Raw genomic sequence first — 7644 nt, 5'->3', positions numbered from 1 at the left:
GAACATGGTTAGGCAACGTCTCAGGTTGGGACTCTTCTTCATACTGAAAGAAAGGTCCCAACTCAAAAAGTCACACATCCTTCCTCTCCAAAGATGCTGCCTGACCCGCTGAGTTACTCCAGCACTGTGTGGGATTTAGACGATGTGAGGGGATCTTATTGTTTGTTAAGGGATTGGACACGCCAGAGGCAGGAAAAATGTTCTCGATGTTGGGGGAGTCCAGAACTAGGGGCCACAGTTTAAGAATAAGGGGTAGACCATTTAGAACGGAGATGAGGAAAAGCTTTTTCACCCAGAGAGTTGTGAATCTGTGGAATTCTCTGCCACAGAAGGCAGTGGAGGCCAATTCTCTGGATGCTTTCAAGAGAGAGTTAGATGGAGCTCCTAAAGATAGTGGAGTCAAGGGATATAGGAGAAGGCAGGAACGGGGTACTGATTGTGGATGATCAGCCATGACCACATTGAATGGCGGTGCTGGCTCAAAGGGCCAAATGGCTTCCTCCTGCACCTATTATTGTCTAATGTGTCATTGACATTTGGTAGGGTGGATGTCGATGGATTGCAACAGACCACCAATCCTCTACTCCCCCACCTCCCACCAACCATCTGAACGCCCAACCCTGCGATACAATACGTTAATGCTAAGCATACCTTTGGCAGGTGACCAAGAACTGATGAAACCTGTCTCCCTACTGAAACAAGCCAGTCCAAGAATAAGTTCAGTTCAGGCACAGATTTATAGTTCAACAGATCCTTATTCCCTCATCAGAAAAAATAACAAACTGCTGTGGAAATTTAATCGCTGAGGCAACATCTGCAGAGAGAAATGGACAGGCGACATTTCAGGTCAGGATCCTTCGCTGTGGAGAGACAATAGACAATAGACAATAGACAATAGACAATAGGTGCAGGAGTAGGCCATTCGGCCCTTCGAAGAAGCACCACCATTCAATGTGATCATGGCTGATCATTCTCAATCAGTACCCCCGTTCCTGCCTTCTCCCCATACCCCCTGACTCCGCTATCCTTAAGAGCTCTATCTTGCTCTCTCTTGAATGCATTCAGTGAATTGGCCTCCACTGCCTTCCGAGGCAGAGAATTCCACAGATTTACAACTCTCTGACTGAAAAAGTTTTTCCTCATCTCCGTTCTAAATGGCCTACCCCTTATTCTGAAACTGTGGCCCCTGGTTCTGGACTACCCCAACATTGGGAACATGTTTCCTGCCTCTAATGTGTCCAACCCCTTAATAATCTTAGAGAGATTGAACAGACTAGAACTTTAACCCTTGGAGCATAGGAGGACGAGGGGCTAGTGGAATCAAGGGATACGGGGAGAAGGCAGGCACGGGTTACTGATTGTGGATGATCACAATGAATGGCGGTGCTGGCTCGAAGGGCCAAATGGCCTCCTCCTGCACCTATTTTCTATGTTTCTAGTTTCTATCTGATAGAGGCATACAAATTCATGAGAGGAACAGATTGGGTAGATGCACAGAGTCTCTTGCCCAGAGTAGGGGAGTTAAGGGCCAGGTGAGGGGTAAAAGATTTAAAAGGAACCCGAGGGGTATCTTTTTCACCACAAAGGGTGGTGGGTGTATGGAACAAGCTGGTAGTTGAGGCAGGGACTATCATAACATTTAAGAGACATTTGGACTGGTACATGATAGGACAGAGTTAGAGAGTGATACAGTGTGGAAATAGGCCCATCGGCCCCATGCCCAGCGGTCACCGCCTGTACTAGCTACAAACATGACAATAAACTAACCAGTCTGAAGAAGGGTCTCGACCCGAAACGTCACCCATTCCTTCTCTCCCGAGATGCTGCCTGACCTGCTGAGTTACTCCAGCATTTTGTGAATAAATAAACTAACCATCCTGGCACCTAACTATCTTAACTGCAACATTTGGGAGTTCCTCACAGGTCTTCTGCCTCTTTAGATCCTTGTTAACTACAGGGATTTTGAAGAGTTCTTCTCATTGAGTCCTTCACGGCATCTTCATGGTAGGCAGCGAGATCGGCTGCTGTGCATTGGTTTTCCAGTAGAGGGCATTGCAGCAGGTGTTCCATTGTTTGTGGGTTGAATGCCACATTCGCCGGTGACATCTTTGGAGTTATATCTCCTACTTGTTTGGAGACACCTCGGCCCTGCAACACCAGATCTCGATCGATTGGTGCATTCCCATCTGGCCCAACGTGCGTCTGCTCTCTTGCCGTTAGTCCCATGGTAGTTGAGGGAGGTAGAGTGGATATTCTGTCACCCCATGTGGAGGCTCGTGTTTCACGTGTTGCAATGCCAGCCTCAAGAGGAGTCGCACAGTTATGAAGAGTTTGAAGAGTTGACCTCCCATTGGAGATTTTTGTTTAATTTAGTTTCGAGATAGAAACATAGAAACATAGAAAATAGGTGCAGGAGTAGGCCATTCGGCCCTTCGCGCCTGCACCGCCATTCAATATGATCATGGCTGATCATCCAACTCAGTATCCCGTACCTGCCTTCTCTCCATACCCCCTGATCCCTTTAGCCACAAGGGCCACATCTAACTCCCTCTTAAATATAGCCAATGAACTGGCCTCAACTACCTTCTGTGGCAGAGAATTCCACAGATTCACCACTCTCTGTGTGAAAAAAAACTTTCTCATCTCGGTCCTAAAAGACTTCCCCTTATCCTTAAACTGTGACCCCTTGTTCTGACTTCCCCGACATCGGGAACAATCTTCCTGCATCTAGCCTGTCCAACCCCTTAAGAATTTTGTACGTTTCTATAAGATCCCCCCTCAATCTTCTAAATTCCAGCGAGTACAGCACGGAAACAGGCCCTTCGGCCCACCGAGTCCGCACCAACCAGCGATCACCCTGAACACTAGCCCTATCCTACGGGACACACTACGGACAATTTACAATTTTTACCAAAGCCAAATTGACCTACAAACCTGCACGTCTTTAGAGTGTGGGAGGAAACCGGAGCACCCGGATTAAACCCATGCCGTCACAGGGAGAACATTCAAACTCCATACTGACAGCACCCCGTAGTCAGGATCGAACCCATGTCTCTGGCGCTGTAAGGCAGCAACTCTGCCGCTGCACCGCCGTGACGCCCCAACGATAGGTTTAGAAGGTTCTGTGCCGACCGTGGGCTGATGGGACGGGTATAAATGGGACATATTGGTCAGCGTGGGCAAGTCGGGCTGACTTTAGATTTAGATTTAGAGATACAGCGCAGAAACAGGCCCTTCGGCCCACCAGGTCCGCGCCGCCCAGCGATCCCCGCACATTAACACTATCCTAGGGACAATTTTTTTACATTTGCCCAGCCAATTAACCTACAAATCTGCACGTCTTTGGCCTGACGGGCCCGTTTCCATGCTGTCTGACTCTATGACTAGACTGAAGAAGGTCCCTAGTCCTGTCCGGCAATGTAGTCTCTCTATCTTACTCCATAGACGATGCCTGACCCATTGAGTAAGAAAATAACTGCAGATTTTCTGAGATGCTGCCTGACCTGCTGAGTTACTCCGGCATTTTGTGAGTTAATACATGACCCATTGAGTTGATCCAGCCGTTTGCATTTTGCTCAGGTTTCCTGCACCTGCTGTCTGCGGTGGGACCTGGAAATTCTGATCCAGGCAGCTTCAAGAAAACGATGCGGGAGAACAAACTGACTTTCGCTTAGTTAGCACATCATCACATTACTCAACTGCGTCTCAAAGTGCTTCACACAATGTTTACTTTGTGGCTGCTATTACTGAGCCAAGGTAAATTTAGACGGCTTCCATGCACATTGCTATGAATATAGCATTTCATCTTCATTCCGCATTTCTCCAAAGGGAATTGTGGCGTCTCGACAGCTGAACACATGCTACCAATGGTTGAACAATTACGATCAGGGAGACTCAGGGGGTCGGGACTCCAGGGAGGCAGATATTTTCAAAGGGTTTTGCAGCTGCCTCAGAGTGCAGACAATATTCCCCAGCTGGAGCTAAGGCCCGATTCCAAAACAAAAGCAACTACCTCAGACGCATTTCTGAGTTATTTTCAGAAGTTATAGAGCCATTGGGGCCGCACGGTGGCGCAGAGGCAGAGTTTTTTTACAAGGATTTATAAGAATGATCCCAGGAATTAGTAGTGTAAGAAAATAACTGCAGATGCTGGTACAAATCGAAGGTATTTATTTCGCAAAATGCTGGAGTAACTCAGCGGGTCAGGCAGCATCTCGGGAGAGAAGGAATGGGTGACGTCTCGGGTCGAGACCCACCTTCAGACCGAAGAAGGGTCTCGACCCGAAACGTCACCCATTCCTTCTCTCCTGAGATGCTGCCTGGCCCGCTGAGTTACTCCAGCATTTTGTGAAATAAATACCAGGAGGTTAATGTTTATGGTGTAAGAAAATAACTGCAGATGCCGGTACAAATCGAAGGTATTTATTCACAAAATGCTGGAGTAACGTTTGTGATGATCGTTTGTCGGCACTGGGCCTGTACTCGCTGGGGTTTAGAAGAACGAGGGGAGGGGGGGGGGGGGGGGGGAACATCATTGAAACGTACAGAATAGTGAAAGGTTTGGATAGAGTGGATGTGGAGAGGATGATTCCACTAGTGGGAGAGGACCAACGAGGACTAGAGGTCATAGCCTCAGAATGAAAGGACGTTCTTTAAGGAAGGAGATGAGGACAAATCTCTTTTGTCAGAGGGGGTGAATCTGTGGAATTCTTTGCCACAGAAGGCTGTCGAGGCCAAGTCAGTGGATATTTTTAAGGCAGAGATAGATAGATTTTAGATTTTTAGATTTAGAGATACAGGGTGGAAACAGGCCCTTCGGCCCACCGTGTCCGCGCCGCCCAGCGATCCCCGCACATTAACACTATCCTACACACACTAGGGGGGATTTTTACATTTGCCCAGCCAATTAACCTACATACCTGTACGTCTCTGGAGTATGAGAGGAAACCGAAGATCTCGGAGAAAACCCACGCAGGTCACGGGGGAGAACGTACAAACCCCGTACAGACGGCACCCGTAGTCAGGATCGAACCTGAGTCTCCGGCGCTGCGTTCGCTGTAAGACAGCAACTCTACCGCTGCGCCACCGTGATTAGTACGGTTGTCAGGGGTTATAGGGAGTTTGTATGTCATTTAGGCAGCTGTGGAATTAAATTCAGTAAAATGAACATGAAATAAGTTTGAAAGATTATTATCAATACCACCATGAAACCACCAGATGATCATAGACCCCCCACTGAGGCCCTGCAGGGCAGGAATGCCACTGTTACTCAATCTCATAGAGTCATAGAGTCTTACAGCGTGGAAACAGGCCCTTCAGCCCAACTTGCCCACACAGACCAACATGCCCTATCCACACTAGTCCCACCTGCCTGCGTTTGGCCCATATCCCTCTAAACCTGTCCTATCCGTGTACCTGTCTAAATGTTTCAAACGTCGCGATAGTATCTGTCTTCACATAGTTCAGAGGGTGGTGAGTATAATGAACGAGCTGCCAGAGGTGGTAGTTGAGGCTCCTACAGGTACCTTTTAGTTTTACTTTTAGAGATACAGCGCGGAAACAGGCCCTTCGGCCCACCGGGTCCGCGCCGACCAGCGATCCCCGCACATTAACACCATCCTACACCCACTGGGGACAATGTTTACATTTACCAAGCCAATTAACCTACAAACCTGTGTGCCTTTGGAGTGTGGGAGGAAACCGAAAATCTCGGAGAAAACCCACGCAGGTCACGGGGAGAACGTACAAGCTCCGTACAGACAGCGCCCATAGTCGGGATCGAACCCGGGTCTCCGGCGCTGCATTCGCTGTAAGGCAGCAGCTCTACCGCTGCGCCACTGTGACCGCCCTAAAAGACATTTGAACAGGTACATGGATAGGACAGGTTTAGAGGGATATGGGCTAAATGCGTAGATGGGGTTCGGCACGGTTGTTGGTCGGCATGAGTGTTGGTCCGAAGGGCCTGTTTCTGTACTGTATTACTCCAGGAGTTTTCCAGTAGAGGGCACTAGAGAGTAAAGAATCAAGAGTGTGTCTTATTGGCATATGTCTCGAAATGGAACAATCACATTCTTACTTGCACGACAGGTATGTAAACATAAGATAGACACAAGATGCTGGAGTAACTCAGCGGGACAGGCAGCATTTTTGGAGTGAAGGAATGGTTGACGTTTTGGGTCGAGACTTTGCTTCAGACTGAGAGTCAGGGGAGAGGGATACCTGAGATATGGAAGGGTAAGATGTAAAAACGACAGATCAAAGCAGATGCTGATGGAGGAATTGGAGAATGGTTCATTGTCGGCTGCGGGGACAATGAGGCATGCGAACAGTAACATTAAACAGGAGGACAATGATCATCGTTGGTGTGATCCGGAATCTGCAGATTCCTCCCACACAAGAAGTTCTATCATTTTTTGTTAATTGCTCTGATTGTTGACCCTGGCAATAATGTTAAAGTCCACTGAATGAATAGATGGTGTAAGTGTAACGCCTTTTACGGGCCTGTTTCCATGTTGTATGTCTCTTTGACCCTATGAATAGAAGGCAGAGGTTGTCGCAGCAGTGTGAGTTTTCAGATAAGACCATAAGACATAGGAGTAGAATTAGGCCATTCAGCCCATCGAGTCTGCTCTGCCATTCGATCATGGCCGATCCACTTTTCCCTCTCAACCCCATTCTCCTGCCTTCTCCAAGTAATCTTTGATGCCCTTACTAATCAAGGACCTGTCAATCTCCACTTTAAAAATACCCAATGGCTTAGCCTCCACAGCCGTCTACGGCAATAAATTCCACAGATTCACCACCCTCGAGGTAAAGGATTTCCACCTCGTCTCCATTCTCAATGTAGGTTAATTGACTGGGTAAATGTAAAAATTGTCCCTAGTGTGTGTAGGATAGTGTTAGTGTGCGGGGATCGCTGGGCGGCGCGGACTTGGTGGGCCGAAAAGGCCTGTTTCCGCGCTGTATCTGAAATATGAAATATGAAATAAAGGTATGTTCTTTAATTCTGAGGCTGTGCCCTCTGGTCCCAGAGTCTTGCACTAGTGGAAACATCCTCTCCACATCCACTCTACATCTACACTATTCGGTAAGTTTGGATGAGGTCCCCCCTCATCCTTCTAAACCCCAGCGAGTACAGGCCCAGTGCCGTCAAATGCTCCTCATACGTTAACCCAACCATCCCTGGGATCATTCTCATAGACCTTCTCTTCCCACACTAAGCTGGAAAGGGGGCAGAGAAGATTTACGAGGATGTTGCCAGGACTTGAGGGCCTGAGCTGCAGGGAGAGGTTGAGTAGGCTAAGAATCTATAATCTATTCCTTAGAGCGCAGGAGGATGAGGGGTGATCTTATACAGGTGTACAGAATAATGAGAGGAATAGATCGAGTAAATGCACAGAGGCTCTTGCCCAGAGTAGGGGAATCGAGAACCAGAGGACATAGGTTTAAGGTGAATGGGGGGGGGGGGGGGGGAGATTTAATAGGAACCTAAGGGGTAACTTTTTCATACAAAGGGTGGGGGGTGTATGGAACAAGCTGCCGGAGGAGGTAGTTGAGGCTGGTATGATTACAATAGACAATAGGTTCAGGAGGAGGCCATTCGGCCCTTCGAGCCAGCACCGCCATTCAATGTGATCATGGCTG

The 7644-nt window shown here is 48.2% G+C and overlaps 1 protein-coding gene across 1 annotated transcript in view; it reads left to right on the top strand.

Moving 5' to 3' along the window:
* LOC144592211 (thrombospondin-4-like) overlaps nt 1-7644 on the top strand; it is a 109754-nt gene that overhangs the window by 7830 nt on the left and 94280 nt on the right.

The sequence above is a fragment of the Rhinoraja longicauda genome, chromosome 3 (assembly GCF_053455715.1).
Source record: "Rhinoraja longicauda isolate Sanriku21f chromosome 3, sRhiLon1.1, whole genome shotgun sequence".
Taxonomy (NCBI): Eukaryota; Metazoa; Chordata; class Chondrichthyes; order Rajiformes; family Arhynchobatidae; genus Rhinoraja; species Rhinoraja longicauda.
This window is presented reverse-complemented; position numbering and strand designations above follow the sequence as displayed.